Raw genomic sequence first — 14,030 nt, forward strand, 5'->3', positions numbered from 1 at the left:
ATGTCGCATCTCTCTCGCCGTCACTTGTGGCCGCGAATCATATTTTACGTAGTTTTCTGCAAGCGTCAGCGGAGCGTCAGTCGAGCTAAGTCGGGACAAGTCGCATAAGAGGAGCAATAAAATGTGCATTTCCGGTACCGGGAATCGAACCCAGGCCTCCTGGGCGAGAGCCAGGTATCCCAGCCACTAGACGACACCGGATAACGACACAAGCACTCCTCCAACAAACACGGCGAGCGCCCACCCGCTACTTGACGACAACTGCAAAAATTTACGTTTCCACTTCGTAGAACGGCATGCTCGGGACGCATCTCGTGGAGACGAACGCCAGCAATCATGAGACCAAACTGCGCCGGTGAATCCTGTTGTTACACCACGCACCACTGTGCTACGACAGTTTAAGAAACCGACGCTGCGCTTTTTCCTTCGCGGGAAATCAGTGCTCCTGTTTTCGAGACAGAAAACGTTGGCAGCGGTGGGATTCGAACCCACGCCTCCCAAGAGACTGGTGCCTGAAACCAGCGCCTTAGACCGCTCGGCCACGCTACCTACGCGACGCGGCGGTCACAGGAGCTGCGTTCTACCCCACGAGAACACACCGCAATGGCACAAAAACGAGAAGTAAAAATTGGCAGCGGTGGGATTCGAACCCACGCCTCCGAAGAGACTGGTGCCTTAAACCAGCGCCTTAGACCGCTCGGCCACGCTACCTACACCAGTGTTCCTGGCATTTGTAGAATGCAGTGCACGACACAGCTTCCTGATCTGCTGCGACTGGTTGCTCGAACATCGCACCTCGAACGACTGCCCTTTTCGAATAGAGATTAACTACACAGGCAGCTGCCAGCGCCCTGGTGCGGCGGCATCGCGTGTTTATAAGGAATCGGTAGTGCCACCTGCAGCCTGAGGAACATGAGCACAAAATCAGGAGGGCACCGTGATTTCAATCACTGGGTCACTATCGTCATTGCAGCGACAGCAAGGCAGAACTTTAAAAAGTGCCGTGACCCGGATTCGAGCCTGGGTTGTTGCGGTCACAACGCAATGTCCTGACCACTAGACGATCACGGCCACGGAGCCACCGCGGAATTCAACTCTCGCGACTGCAAGTGGCTGTGCACAGCAAAGCTCGGCCGACTGTGTCTCGCAACAGCTGTGTCAGACGCGGTCTCCATTATATGTATACTGGCAAACGAACGTGCCCGCGCTGATGGACACTGAGCAGAGTGGTTAGCTGCATTCAACCCCCGTGGCAATGTCTTGCAGTCCTCCAAGTCTGTTGACCGCAGGTATGTGCCCGGATAAGAGGTGGACAGATGTCGCATCTCTCTCGCCGTCACTTGTGGCCGCGAATCATATTTTACGTAGTTTTCTGCAAGCGTCAGCGGAGCGTCAGTCGAGCTAAGTCGGGACAAGTCGCATAAGAGGAGCAATAAAATGTGCATTTCCGGTACCGGGAATCGAACCCAGGCCTCCTGGGCGAGAGCCAGGTATCCCAGCCACTAGACGACACCGGATAACGACACAAGCACTCCTCCAACAAACACGGCGAGCGCCCACCCGCTACTTGACGACAACTGCAAAAATTTACGTTTCCACTTCGTAGAACGGCATGCTCGGGACGCATCTCGTGGAGACGAACGCCAGCAATCATGAGACCAAACTGCGCCGGTGAATCCTGTTGTTACACCACGCACCACTGTGCTACGACAGTTTAAGAAACCGACGCTGCGCTTTTTCCTTCGCGGGAAATCAGTGCTCCTGTTTTCGAGACAGAAAACGTTGGCAGCGGTGGGATTCGAACCCACGCCTCCCAAGAGACTGGTGCCTGAAACCAGCGCCTTAGACCGCTCGGCCACGCTACCTACGCGACGCGGCGGTCACAGGAGCTGCGTTCTACCCCACGAGAACACACCGCAATGGCACAAAAACGAGAAGTAAAAATTGGCAGCGGTGGGATTCGAACCCACGCCTCCGAAGAGACTGGTGCCTTAAACCAGCGCCTTAGACCGCTCGGCCACGCTACCTACACCAGTGTTCCTGGCATTTGTAGAATGCAGTGCACGACACAGCTTCCTGATCTGCTGCGACTGGTTGCTCGAACATCGCACCTCGAACGACTGCCCTTTTCGAATAGAGATTAACTACACAGGCAGCTGCCAGCGCCCTGGTGCGGCGGCATCGCGTGTTTATAAGGAATCGGTAGTGCCACCTGCAGCCTGAGGAACATGAGCACAAAATCAGGAGGGCACCGTGATTTCAATCACTGGGTCACTATCGTCATTGCAGCGACAGCAAGGCAGAACTTTAAAAAGTGCCGTGACCCGGATTCGAGCCTGGGTTGTTGCGGTCACAACGCAATGTCCTGACCACTAGACGATCACGGCCACGGAGCCACCGCGGAATTCAACTCTCGCGACTGCAAGTGGCTGTGCACAGCAAAGCTCGGCCGACTGTGTCTCGCAACAGCTGTGTCAGACGCGGTCTCCATTATATGTATACTGGCAAACGAACGTGCCCGCGCTGATGGACACTGAGCAGAGTGGTTAGCTGCATTCAACCCCCGTGGCAATGTCTTGCAGTCCTCCAAGTCTGTTGACCGCAGGTATGTGCCCGGATAAGAGGTGGACAGATGTCGCATCTCTCTCGCCGTCACTTGTGGCCGCGAATCATATTTTACGTAGTTTTCTGCAAGCGTCAGCGGAGCGTCAGTCGAGCTAAGTCGGGACAAGTCGCATAAGAGGAGCAATAAAATGTGCATTTCCGGTGCCGGGAATCGAACCCAGGCCTCCTGGGCGAGAGCCAGGTATCCCAGCCACTAGACGACACCGGATAACGACACAAGCACTCCTCCAACAAACACGGCGAGCGCCCACCCGCTACTTGACGACAACTGCAAAAATTTACGTTTCCACTTCGTAGAACGGCATGCTCGGGACGCATCTCGTGGAGACGAACGCCAGCAATCATGAGACCAAACTGCGCCGGTGAATCCTGTTGTTACACCACGCACCACTGTGCTACGACAGTTTAAGAAACCGACGCTGCGCTTTTTCCTTCGCGGGAAATCAGTGCTCCTGTTTTCGAGACAGAAAACGTTGGCAGCGGTGGGATTCGAACCCACGCCTCCCAAGAGACTGGTGCCTGAAACCAGCGCCTTAGACCGCTCGGCCACGCTACCTACGCGACGCGGCGGTCACAGGAGCTGCGTTCTACCCCACGAGAACACACCGCAATGGCACAAAAACGAGAAGTAAAAATTGGCAGCGGTGGGATTCGAACCCACGCCTCCGAAGAGACTGGTGCCTTAAACCAGCGCCTTAGACCGCTCGGCCACGCTACCTACACCAGTGTTCCTGGCATTTGTAGAATGCAGTGCACGACACAGCTTCCTGATCTGCTGCGACTGGTTGCTCGAACATCGCACCTCGAACGACTGCCCTTTTCGAATAGAGATTAACTACACAGGCAGCTGCCAGCGCCCTGGTGCGGCGGCATCGCGTGTTTATAAGGAATCGGTAGTGCCACCTGCAGCCTGAGGAACATGAGCACAAAATCAGGAGGGCACCGTGATTTCAATCACTGGGTCACTATCGTCATTGCAGCGACAGCAAGGCAGAACTTTAAAAAGTGCCGTGACCCGGATTCGAGCCTGGGTTGTTGCGGTCACAACGCAATGTCCTGACCACTAGACGATCACGGCCACGGAGCCACCGCGGAATTCAACTCTCGCGACTGCAAGTGGCTGTGCACAGCAAAGCTCGGCCGACTGTGTCTCGCAACAGCTGTGTCAGACGCGGTCTCCATTATATGTATACTGGCAAACGAACGTGCCCGCGCTGATGGACACTGAGCAGAGTGGTTAGCTGCATTCAACCCCCGTGGCAATGTCTTGCAGTCCTCCAAGTCTGTTGACCGCAGGTATGTGCCCGGATAAGAGGTGGACAGATGTCGCATCTCTCTCGCCGTCACTTGTGGCCGCGAATCATATTTTACGTAGTTTTCTGCAAGCGTCAGCGGAGCGTCAGTCGAGCTAAGTCGGGACAAGTCGCATAAGAGGAGCAATAAAATGTGCATTTCCGGTACCGGGAATCGAACCCAGGCCTCCTGGGCGAGAGCCAGGTATCCCAGCCACTAGACGACACCGGATAACGACACAAGCACTCCTCCAACAAACACGGCGAGCGCCCACCCGCTACTTGACGACAACTGCAAAAATTTACGTTTCCACTTCGTAGAACGGCATGCTCGGGACGCATCTCGTGGAGACGAACGCCAGCAATCATGAGACCAAACTGCGCCGGTGAATCCTGTTGTTACACCACGCACCACTGTGCTACGACAGTTTAAGAAACCGACGCTGCGCTTTTTCCTTCGCGGGAAATCAGTGCTCCTGTTTTCGAGACAGAAAACGTTGGCAGCGGTGGGATTCGAACCCACGCCTCCCAAGAGACTGGTGCCTGAAACCAGCGCCTTAGACCGCTCGGCCACGCTACCTACGCGACGCGGCGGTCACAGGAGCTGCGTTCTACCCCACGAGAACACACCGCAATGGCACAAAAACGAGAAGTAAAAATTGGCAGCGGTGGGATTCGAACCCACGCCTCCGAAGAGACTGGTGCCTTAAACCAGCGCCTTAGACCGCTCGGCCACGCTACCTACACCAGTGTTCCTGGCATTTGTAGAATGCAGTGCACGACACAGCTTCCTGATCTGCTGCGACTGGTTGCTCGAACATCGCACCTCGAACGACTGCCCTTTTCGAATAGAGATTAACTACACAGGCAGCTGCCAGCGCCCTGGTGCGGCGGCATCGCGTGTTTATAAGGAATCGGTAGTGCCACCTGCAGCCTGAGGAACATGAGCACAAAATCAGGAGGGCACCGTGATTTCAATCACTGGGTCACTATCGTCATTGCAGCGACAGCAAGGCAGAACTTTAAAAAGTGCCGTGACCCGGATTCGAGCCTGGGTTGTTGCGGTCACAACGCAATGTCCTGACCACTAGACGATCACGGCCACGGAGCCACCGCGGAATTCAACTCTCGCGACTGCAAGTGGCTGTGCACAGCAAAGCTCGGCCGACTGTGTCTCGCAACAGCTGTGTCAGACGCGGTCTCCATTATATGTATACTGGCAAACGAACGTGCCCGCGCTGATGGACACTGAGCAGAGTGGTTAGCTGCATTCAACCCCCGTGGCAATGTCTTGCAGTCCTCCAAGTCTGTTGACCGCAGGTATGTGCCCGGATAAGAGGTGGACAGATGTCGCATCTCTCTCGCCGTCACTTGTGGCCGCGAATCATATTTTACGTAGTTTTCTGCAAGCGTCAGCGGAGCGTCAGTCGAGCTAAGTCGGGACAAGTCGCATAAGAGGAGCAATAAAATGTGCATTTCCGGTACCGGGAATCGAACCCAGGCCTCCTGGGCGAGAGCCAGGTATCCCAGCCACTAGACGACACCGGATAACGACACAAGCACTCCTCCAACAAACACGGCGAGCGCCCACCCGCTACTTGACGACAACTGCAAAAATTTACGTTTCCACTTCGTAGAACGGCATGCTCGGGACGCATCTCGTGGAGACGAACGCCAGCAATCATGAGACCAAACTGCGCCGGTGAATCCTGTTGTTACACCACGCACCACTGTGCTACGACAGTTTAAGAAACCGACGCTGCGCTTTTTCCTTCGCGGGAAATCAGTGCTCCTGTTTTCGAGACAGAAAACGTTGGCAGCGGTGGGATTCGAACCCACGCCTCCCAAGAGACTGGTGCCTGAAACCAGCGCCTTAGACCGCTCGGCCACGCTACCTACGCGACGCGGCGGTCACAGGAGCTGCGTTCTACCCCACGAGAACACACCGCAATGGCACAAAAACGAGAAGTAAAAATTGGCAGCGGTGGGATTCGAACCCACGCCTCCGAAGAGACTGGTGCCTTAAACCAGCGCCTTAGACCGCTCGGCCACGCTACCTACACCAGTGTTCCTGGCATTTGTAGAATGCAGTGCACGACACAGCTTCCTGATCTGCTGCGACTGGTTGCTCGAACATCGCACCTCGAACGACTGCCCTTTTCGAATAGAGATTAACTACACAGGCAGCTGCCAGCGCCCTGGTGCGGCGGCATCGCGTGTTTATAAGGAATCGGTAGTGCCACCTGCAGCCTGAGGAACATGAGCACAAAATCAGGAGGGCACCGTGATTTCAATCACTGGGTCACTATCGTCATTGCAGCGACAGCAAGGCAGAACTTTAAAAAGTGCCGTGACCCGGATTCGAGCCTGGGTTGTTGCGGTCACAACGCAATGTCCTGACCACTAGACGATCACGGCCACGGAGCCACCGCGGAATTCAACTCTCGCGACTGCAAGTGGCTGTGCACAGCAAAGCTCGGCCGACTGTGTCTCGCAACAGCTGTGTCAGACGCGGTCTCCATTATATGTATACTGGCAAACGAACGTGCCCGCGCTGATGGACACTGAGCAGAGTGGTTAGCTGCATTCAACCCCCGTGGCAATGTCTTGCAGTCCTCCAAGTCTGTTGACCGCAGGTATGTGCCCGGATAAGAGGTGGACAGATGTCGCATCTCTCTCGCCGTCACTTGTGGCCGCGAATCATATTTTACGTAGTTTTCTGCAAGCGTCAGCGGAGCGTCAGTCGAGCTAAGTCGGGACAAGTCGCATAAGAGGAGCAATAAAATGTGCATTTCCGGTACCGGGAATCGAACCCAGGCCTCCTGGGCGAGAGCCAGGTATCCCAGCCACTAGACGACACCGGATAACGACACAAGCACTCCTCCAACAAACACGGCGAGCGCCCACCCGCTACTTGACGACAACTGCAAAAATTTACGTTTCCACTTCGTAGAACGGCATGCTCGGGACGCATCTCGTGGAGACGAACGCCAGCAATCATGAGACCAAACTGCGCCGGTGAATCCTGTTGTTACACCACGCACCACTGTGCTACGACAGTTTAAGAAACCGACGCTGCGCTTTTTCCTTCGCGGGAAATCAGTGCTCCTGTTTTCGAGACAGAAAACGTTGGCAGCGGTGGGATTCGAACCCACGCCTCCCAAGAGACTGGTGCCTGAAACCAGCGCCTTAGACCGCTCGGCCACGCTACCTACGCGACGCGGCGGTCACAGGAGCTGCGTTCTACCCCACGAGAACACACCGCAATGGCACAAAAACGAGAAGTAAAAATTGGCAGCGGTGGGATTCGAACCCACGCCTCCGAAGAGACTGGTGCCTTAAACCAGCGCCTTAGACCGCTCGGCCACGCTACCTACACCAGTGTTCCTGGCATTTGTAGAATGCAGTGCACGACACAGCTTCCTGATCTGCTGCGACTGGTTGCTCGAACATCGCACCTCGAACGACTGCCCTTTTCGAATAGAGATTAACTACACAGGCAGCTGCCAGCGCCCTGGTGCGGCGGCATCGCGTGTTTATAAGGAATCGGTAGTGCCACCTGCAGCCTGAGGAACATGAGCACAAAATCAGGAGGGCACCGTGATTTCAATCACTGGGTCACTATCGTCATTGCAGCGACAGCAAGGCAGAACTTTAAAAAGTGCCGTGACCCGGATTCGAGCCTGGGTTGTTGCGGTCACAACGCAATGTCCTGACCACTAGACGATCACGGCCACGGAGCCACCGCGGAATTCAACTCTCGCGACTGCAAGTGGCTGTGCACAGCAAAGCTCGGCCGACTGTGTCTCGCAACAGCTGTGTCAGACGCGGTCTCCATTATATGTATACTGGCAAACGAACGTGCCCGCGCTGATGGACACTGAGCAGAGTGGTTAGCTGCATTCAACCCCCGTGGCAATGTCTTGCAGTCCTCCAAGTCTGTTGACCGCAGGTATGTGCCCGGATAAGAGGTGGACAGATGTCGCATCTCTCTCGCCGTCACTTGTGGCCGCGAATCATATTTTACGTAGTTTTCTGCAAGCGTCAGCGGAGCGTCAGTCGAGCTAAGTCGGGACAAGTCGCATAAGAGGAGCAATAAAATGTGCATTTCCGGTACCGGGAATCGAACCCAGGCCTCCTGGGCGAGAGCCAGGTATCCCAGCCACTAGACGACACCGGATAACGACACAAGCACTCCTCCAACAAACACGGCGAGCGCCCACCCGCTACTTGACGACAACTGCAAAAATTTACGTTTCCACTTCGTAGAACGGCATGCTCGGGACGCATCTCGTGGAGACGAACGCCAGCAATCATGAGACCAAACTGCGCCGGTGAATCCTGTTGTTACACCACGCACCACTGTGCTACGACAGTTTAAGAAACCGACGCTGCGCTTTTTCCTTCGCGGGAAATCAGTGCTCCTGTTTTCGAGACAGAAAACGTTGGCAGCGGTGGGATTCGAACCCACGCCTCCCAAGAGACTGGTGCCTGAAACCAGCGCCTTAGACCGCTCGGCCACGCTACCTACGCGACGCGGCGGTCACAGGAGCTGCGTTCTACCCCACGAGAACACACCGCAATGGCACAAAAACGAGAAGTAAAAATTGGCAGCGGTGGGATTCGAACCCACGCCTCCGAAGAGACTGGTGCCTTAAACCAGCGCCTTAGACCGCTCGGCCACGCTACCTACACCAGTGTTCCTGGCATTTGTAGAATGCAGTGCACGACACAGCTTCCTGATCTGCTGCGACTGGTTGCTCGAACATCGCACCTCGAACGACTGCCCTTTTCGAATAGAGATTAACTACACAGGCAGCTGCCAGCGCCCTGGTGCGGCGGCATCGCGTGTTTATAAGGAATCGGTAGTGCCACCTGCAGCCTGAGGAACATGAGCACAAAATCAGGAGGGCACCGTGATTTCAATCACTGGGTCACTATCGTCATTGCAGCGACAGCAAGGCAGAACTTTAAAAAGTGCCGTGACCCGGATTCGAGCCTGGGTTGTTGCGGTCACAACGCAATGTCCTGACCACTAGACGATCACGGCCACGGAGCCACCGCGGAATTCAACTCTCGCGACTGCAAGTGGCTGTGCACAGCAAAGCTCGGCCGACTGTGTCTCGCAACAGCTGTGTCAGACGCGGTCTCCATTATATGTATACTGGCAAACGAACGTGCCCGCGCTGATGGACACTGAGCAGAGTGGTTAGCTGCATTCAACCCCCGTGGCAATGTCTTGCAGTCCTCCAAGTCTGTTGACCGCAGGTATGTGCCCGGATAAGAGGTGGACAGATGTCGCATCTCTCTCGCCGTCACTTGTGGCCGCGAATCATATTTTACGTAGTTTTCTGCAAGCGTCAGCGGAGCGTCAGTCGAGCTAAGTCGGGACAAGTCGCATAAGAGGAGCAATAAAATGTGCATTTCCGGTGCCGGGAATCGAACCCAGGCCTCCTGGGCGAGAGCCAGGTATCCCAGCCACTAGACGACACCGGATAACGACACAAGCACTCCTCCAACAAACACGGCGAGCGCCCACCCGCTACTTGACGACAACTGCAAAAATTTACGTTTCCACTTCGTAGAACGGCATGCTCGGGACGCATCTCGTGGAGACGAACGCCAGCAATCATGAGACCAAACTGCGCCGGTGAATCCTGTTGTTACACCACGCACCACTGTGCTACGACAGTTTAAGAAACCGACGCTGCGCTTTTTCCTTCGCGGGAAATCAGTGCTCCTGTTTTCGAGACAGAAAACGTTGGCAGCGGTGGGATTCGAACCCACGCCTCCCAAGAGACTGGTGCCTGAAACCAGCGCCTTAGACCGCTCGGCCACGCTACCTACGCGACGCGGCGGTCACAGGAGCTGCGTTCTACCCCACGAGAACACACCGCAATGGCACAAAAACGAGAAGTAAAAATTGGCAGCGGTGGGATTCGAACCCACGCCTCCGAAGAGACTGGTGCCTTAAACCAGCGCCTTAGACCGCTCGGCCACGCTACCTACACCAGTGTTCCTGGCATTTGTAGAATGCAGTGCACGACACAGCTTCCTGATCTGCTGCGACTGGTTGCTCGAACATCGCACCTCGAACGACTGCCCTTTTCGAATAGAGATTAACTACACAGGCAGCTGCCAGCGCCCTGGTGCGGCGGCATCGCGTGTTTATAAGGAATCGGTAGTGCCACCTGCAGCCTGAGGAACATGAGCACAAAATCAGGAGGGCACCGTGATTTCAATCACTGGGTCACTATCGTCATTGCAGCGACAGCAAGGCAGAACTTTAAAAAGTGCCGTGACCCGGATTCGAGCCTGGGTTGTTGCGGTCACAACGCAATGTCCTGACCACTAGACGATCACGGCCACGGAGCCACCGCGGAATTCAACTCTCGCGACTGCAAGTGGCTGTGCACAGCAAAGCTCGGCCGACTGTGTCTCGCAACAGCTGTGTCAGACGCGGTCTCCATTATATGTATACTGGCAAACGAACGTGCCCGCGCTGATGGACACTGAGCAGAGTGGTTAGCTGCATTCAACCCCCGTGGCAATGTCTTGCAGTCCTCCAAGTCTGTTGACCGCAGGTATGTGCCCGGATAAGAGGTGGACAGATGTCGCATCTCTCTCGCCGTCACTTGTGGCCGCGAATCATATTTTACGTAGTTTTCTGCAAGCGTCAGCGGAGCGTCAGTCGAGCTAAGTCGGGACAAGTCGCATAAGAGGAGCAATAAAATGTGCATTTCCGGTACCGGGAATCGAACCCAGGCCTCCTGGGCGAGAGCCAGGTATCCCAGCCACTAGACGACACCGGATAACGACACAAGCACTCCTCCAACAAACACGGCGAGCGCCCACCCGCTACTTGACGACAACTGCAAAAATTTACGTTTCCACTTCGTAGAACGGCATGCTCGGGACGCATCTCGTGGAGACGAACGCCAGCAATCATGAGACCAAACTGCGCCGGTGAATCCTGTTGTTACACCACGCACCACTGTGCTACGACAGTTTAAGAAACCGACGCTGCGCTTTTTCCTTCGCGGGAAATCAGTGCTCCTGTTTTCGAGACAGAAAACGTTGGCAGCGGTGGGATTCGAACCCACGCCTCCCAAGAGACTGGTGCCTGAAACCAGCGCCTTAGACCGCTCGGCCACGCTACCTACGCGACGCGGCGGTCACAGGAGCTGCGTTCTACCCCACGAGAACACACCGCAATGGCACAAAAACGAGAAGTAAAAATTGGCAGCGGTGGGATTCGAACCCACGCCTCCGAAGAGACTGGTGCCTTAAACCAGCGCCTTAGACCGCTCGGCCACGCTACCTACACCAGTGTTCCTGGCATTTGTAGAATGCAGTGCACGACACAGCTTCCTGATCTGCTGCGACTGGTTGCTCGAACATCGCACCTCGAACGACTGCCCTTTTCGAATAGAGATTAACTACACAGGCAGCTGCCAGCGCCCTGGTGCGGCGGCATCGCGTGTTTATAAGGAATCGGTAGTGCCACCTGCAGCCTGAGGAACATGAGCACAAAATCAGGAGGGCACCGTGATTTCAATCACTGGGTCACTATCGTCATTGCAGCGACAGCAAGGCAGAACTTTAAAAAGTGCCGTGACCCGGATTCGAGCCTGGGTTGTTGCGGTCACAACGCAATGTCCTGACCACTAGACGATCACGGCCACGGAGCCACCGCGGAATTCAACTCTCGCGACTGCAAGTGGCTGTGCACAGCAAAGCTCGGCCGACTGTGTCTCGCAACAGCTGTGTCAGACGCGGTCTCCATTATATGTATACTGGCAAACGAACGTGCCCGCGCTGATGGACACTGAGCAGAGTGGTTAGCTGCATTCAACCCCCGTGGCAATGTCTTGCAGTCCTCCAAGTCTGTTGACCGCAGGTATGTGCCCGGATAAGAGGTGGACAGATGTCGCATCTCTCTCGCCGTCACTTGTGGCCGCGAATCATATTTTACGTAGTTTTCTGCAAGCGTCAGCGGAGCGTCAGTCGAGCTAAGTCGGGACAAGTCGCATAAGAGGAGCAATAAAATGTGCATTTCCGGTACCGGGAATCGAACCCAGGCCTCCTGGGCGAGAGCCAGGTATCCCAGCCACTAGACGACACCGGATAACGACACAAGCACTCCTCCAACAAACACGGCGAGCGCCCACCCGCTACTTGACGACAACTGCAAAAATTTACGTTTCCACTTCGTAGAACGGCATGCTCGGGACGCATCTCGTGGAGACGAACGCCAGCAATCATGAGACCAAACTGCGCCGGTGAATCCTGTTGTTACACCACGCACCACTGTGCTACGACAGTTTAAGAAACCGACGCTGCGCTTTTTCCTTCGCGGGAAATCAGTGCTCCTGTTTTCGAGACAGAAAACGTTGGCAGCGGTGGGATTCGAACCCACGCCTCCCAAGAGACTGGTGCCTGAAACCAGCGCCTTAGACCGCTCGGCCACGCTACCTACGCGACGCGGCGGTCACAGGAGCTGCGTTCTACCCCACGAGAACACACCGCAATGGCACAAAAACGAGAAGTAAAAATTGGCAGCGGTGGGATTCGAACCCACGCCTCCGAAGAGACTGGTGCCTTAAACCAGCGCCTTAGACCGCTCGGCCACGCTACCTACACCAGTGTTCCTGGCATTTGTAGAATGCAGTGCACGACACAGCTTCCTGATCTGCTGCGACTGGTTGCTCGAACATCGCACCTCGAACGACTGCCCTTTTCGAATAGAGATTAACTACACAGGCAGCTGCCAGCGCCCTGGTGCGGCGGCATCGCGTGTTTATAAGGAATCGGTAGTGCCACCTGCAGCCTGAGGAACATGAGCACAAAATCAGGAGGGCACCGTGATTTCAATCACTGGGTCACTATCGTCATTGCAGCGACAGCAAGGCAGAACTTTAAAAAGTGCCGTGACCCGGATTCGAGCCTGGGTTGTTGCGGTCACAACGCAATGTCCTGACCACTAGACGATCACGGCCACGGAGCCACCGCGGAATTCAACTCTCGCGACTGCAAGTGGCTGTGCACAGCAAAGCTCGGCCGACTGTGTCTCGCAACAGCTGTGTCAGACGCGGTCTCCATTATATGTATACTGGCAAACGAACGTGCCCGCGCTGATGGACACTGAGCAGAGTGGTTAGCTGCATTCAACCCCCGTGGCAATGTCTTGCAGTCCTCCAAGTCTGTTGACCGCAGGTATGTGCCCGGATAAGAGGTGGACAGATGTCGCATCTCTCTCGCCGTCACTTGTGGCCGCGAATCATATTTTACGTAGTTTTCTGCAAGCGTCAGCGGAGCGTCAGTCGAGCTAAGTCGGGACAAGTCGCATAAGAGGAGCAATAAAATGTGCATTTCCGGTACCGGGAATCGAACCCAGGCCTCCTGGGCGAGAGCCAGGTATCCCAGCCACTAGACGACACCGGATAACGACACAAGCACTCCTCCAACAAACACGGCGAGCGCCCACCCGCTACTTGACGACAACTGCAAAAATTTACGTTTCCACTTCGTAGAACGGCATGCTCGGGACGCATCTCGTGGAGACGAACGCCAGCAATCATGAGACCAAACTGCGCCGGTGAATCCTGTTGTTACACCACGCACCACTGTGCTACGACAGTTTAAGAAACCGACGCTGCGCTTTTTCCTTCGCGGGAAATCAGTGCTCCTGTTTTCGAGACAGAAAACGTTGGCAGCGGTGGGATTCGAACCCACGCCTCCCAAGAGACTGGTGCCTGAAACCAGCGCCTTAGACCGCTCGGCCACGCTACCTACGCGACGCGGCGGTCACAGGAGCTGCGTTCTACCCCACGAGAACACACCGCAATGGCACAAAAACGAGAAGTAAAAATTGGCAGCGGTGGGATTCGAACCCACGCCTCCGAAGAGACTGGTGCCTTAAACCAGCGCCTTAGACCGCTCGGCCACGCTACCTACACCAGTGTTCCTGGCATTTGTAGAATGCAGTGCACGACACAGCTTCCTGATCTGCTGCGACTGGTTGCTCGAACATCGCACCTCGAACGACTGCCCTTTTCGAATAGAGATTAACTACACAGGCAGCTGCCAGCGCCCTGGTGCGGCGGCATCGCG

General features: G+C 55.4%; 33 non-coding genes across 33 annotated transcripts; all 33 read right to left on the minus strand.

Moving 5' to 3' along the window:
- Window positions 1–129: 129 nt before the first annotated feature.
- On the minus strand, window positions 130–201 carry Trnae-cuc. The gene has a single exon. It is a non-coding gene; the product is annotated as a tRNA-Glu (tRNA).
- Window positions 202–467: 266 nt separating this feature from the next.
- Trnal-cag lies at window positions 468–549 on the minus strand. Its single transcript has one exon. It is a non-coding gene; the product is annotated as a tRNA-Leu (tRNA).
- Window positions 550–629: 80 nt separating this feature from the next.
- Window positions 630–711, minus strand: Trnal-aag. The gene has a single exon. It is a non-coding gene; the product is annotated as a tRNA-Leu (tRNA).
- A 734-nt stretch (window positions 712–1,445) lies between these two features.
- Window positions 1,446–1,517, minus strand: Trnae-cuc. The gene has a single exon. It is a non-coding gene; the product is annotated as a tRNA-Glu (tRNA).
- A 266-nt stretch (window positions 1,518–1,783) lies between these two features.
- Trnal-cag lies at window positions 1,784–1,865 on the minus strand. Its single transcript has one exon. It is a non-coding gene; the product is annotated as a tRNA-Leu (tRNA).
- An 80-nt stretch (window positions 1,866–1,945) lies between these two features.
- Trnal-aag lies at window positions 1,946–2,027 on the minus strand. The gene has a single exon. It is a non-coding gene; the product is annotated as a tRNA-Leu (tRNA).
- A 734-nt stretch (window positions 2,028–2,761) lies between these two features.
- Trnae-cuc lies at window positions 2,762–2,833 on the minus strand. The gene has a single exon. It is a non-coding gene; the product is annotated as a tRNA-Glu (tRNA).
- Window positions 2,834–3,099: 266 nt separating this feature from the next.
- Window positions 3,100–3,181, minus strand: Trnal-cag. Its single transcript has one exon. It is a non-coding gene; the product is annotated as a tRNA-Leu (tRNA).
- An 80-nt stretch (window positions 3,182–3,261) lies between these two features.
- On the minus strand, window positions 3,262–3,343 carry Trnal-aag. The gene has a single exon. It is a non-coding gene; the product is annotated as a tRNA-Leu (tRNA).
- A 734-nt stretch (window positions 3,344–4,077) lies between these two features.
- On the minus strand, window positions 4,078–4,149 carry Trnae-cuc. Its single transcript has one exon. It is a non-coding gene; the product is annotated as a tRNA-Glu (tRNA).
- A 266-nt stretch (window positions 4,150–4,415) lies between these two features.
- On the minus strand, window positions 4,416–4,497 carry Trnal-cag. Its single transcript has one exon. It is a non-coding gene; the product is annotated as a tRNA-Leu (tRNA).
- An 80-nt stretch (window positions 4,498–4,577) lies between these two features.
- Window positions 4,578–4,659, minus strand: Trnal-aag. The gene has a single exon. It is a non-coding gene; the product is annotated as a tRNA-Leu (tRNA).
- A 734-nt stretch (window positions 4,660–5,393) lies between these two features.
- Trnae-cuc lies at window positions 5,394–5,465 on the minus strand. The gene has a single exon. It is a non-coding gene; the product is annotated as a tRNA-Glu (tRNA).
- Window positions 5,466–5,731: 266 nt separating this feature from the next.
- Trnal-cag lies at window positions 5,732–5,813 on the minus strand. Its single transcript has one exon. It is a non-coding gene; the product is annotated as a tRNA-Leu (tRNA).
- Window positions 5,814–5,893: 80 nt separating this feature from the next.
- Trnal-aag lies at window positions 5,894–5,975 on the minus strand. Its single transcript has one exon. It is a non-coding gene; the product is annotated as a tRNA-Leu (tRNA).
- A 734-nt stretch (window positions 5,976–6,709) lies between these two features.
- Trnae-cuc lies at window positions 6,710–6,781 on the minus strand. Its single transcript has one exon. It is a non-coding gene; the product is annotated as a tRNA-Glu (tRNA).
- A 266-nt stretch (window positions 6,782–7,047) lies between these two features.
- Window positions 7,048–7,129, minus strand: Trnal-cag. The gene has a single exon. It is a non-coding gene; the product is annotated as a tRNA-Leu (tRNA).
- An 80-nt stretch (window positions 7,130–7,209) lies between these two features.
- Trnal-aag lies at window positions 7,210–7,291 on the minus strand. The gene has a single exon. It is a non-coding gene; the product is annotated as a tRNA-Leu (tRNA).
- A 734-nt stretch (window positions 7,292–8,025) lies between these two features.
- Window positions 8,026–8,097, minus strand: Trnae-cuc. Its single transcript has one exon. It is a non-coding gene; the product is annotated as a tRNA-Glu (tRNA).
- Window positions 8,098–8,363: 266 nt separating this feature from the next.
- Window positions 8,364–8,445, minus strand: Trnal-cag. Its single transcript has one exon. It is a non-coding gene; the product is annotated as a tRNA-Leu (tRNA).
- Window positions 8,446–8,525: 80 nt separating this feature from the next.
- Window positions 8,526–8,607, minus strand: Trnal-aag. Its single transcript has one exon. It is a non-coding gene; the product is annotated as a tRNA-Leu (tRNA).
- A 734-nt stretch (window positions 8,608–9,341) lies between these two features.
- Window positions 9,342–9,413, minus strand: Trnae-cuc. The gene has a single exon. It is a non-coding gene; the product is annotated as a tRNA-Glu (tRNA).
- Window positions 9,414–9,679: 266 nt separating this feature from the next.
- Trnal-cag lies at window positions 9,680–9,761 on the minus strand. Its single transcript has one exon. It is a non-coding gene; the product is annotated as a tRNA-Leu (tRNA).
- An 80-nt stretch (window positions 9,762–9,841) lies between these two features.
- Trnal-aag lies at window positions 9,842–9,923 on the minus strand. Its single transcript has one exon. It is a non-coding gene; the product is annotated as a tRNA-Leu (tRNA).
- A 734-nt stretch (window positions 9,924–10,657) lies between these two features.
- Trnae-cuc lies at window positions 10,658–10,729 on the minus strand. Its single transcript has one exon. It is a non-coding gene; the product is annotated as a tRNA-Glu (tRNA).
- Window positions 10,730–10,995: 266 nt separating this feature from the next.
- Trnal-cag lies at window positions 10,996–11,077 on the minus strand. The gene has a single exon. It is a non-coding gene; the product is annotated as a tRNA-Leu (tRNA).
- Window positions 11,078–11,157: 80 nt separating this feature from the next.
- Trnal-aag lies at window positions 11,158–11,239 on the minus strand. Its single transcript has one exon. It is a non-coding gene; the product is annotated as a tRNA-Leu (tRNA).
- Window positions 11,240–11,973: 734 nt separating this feature from the next.
- Trnae-cuc lies at window positions 11,974–12,045 on the minus strand. Its single transcript has one exon. It is a non-coding gene; the product is annotated as a tRNA-Glu (tRNA).
- A 266-nt stretch (window positions 12,046–12,311) lies between these two features.
- On the minus strand, window positions 12,312–12,393 carry Trnal-cag. The gene has a single exon. It is a non-coding gene; the product is annotated as a tRNA-Leu (tRNA).
- An 80-nt stretch (window positions 12,394–12,473) lies between these two features.
- Window positions 12,474–12,555, minus strand: Trnal-aag. Its single transcript has one exon. It is a non-coding gene; the product is annotated as a tRNA-Leu (tRNA).
- Window positions 12,556–13,289: 734 nt separating this feature from the next.
- On the minus strand, window positions 13,290–13,361 carry Trnae-cuc. The gene has a single exon. It is a non-coding gene; the product is annotated as a tRNA-Glu (tRNA).
- A 266-nt stretch (window positions 13,362–13,627) lies between these two features.
- Window positions 13,628–13,709, minus strand: Trnal-cag. Its single transcript has one exon. It is a non-coding gene; the product is annotated as a tRNA-Leu (tRNA).
- An 80-nt stretch (window positions 13,710–13,789) lies between these two features.
- On the minus strand, window positions 13,790–13,871 carry Trnal-aag. The gene has a single exon. It is a non-coding gene; the product is annotated as a tRNA-Leu (tRNA).
- Window positions 13,872–14,030: the final 159 nt, after the last annotated feature.

The sequence above is a fragment of the Schistocerca americana genome, unplaced genomic scaffold (genome assembly GCF_021461395.2).
Source record: "Schistocerca americana isolate TAMUIC-IGC-003095 unplaced genomic scaffold, iqSchAmer2.1 HiC_scaffold_1369, whole genome shotgun sequence".
NCBI classification, from domain to species: Eukaryota; Metazoa; Arthropoda; class Insecta; order Orthoptera; family Acrididae; genus Schistocerca; species Schistocerca americana.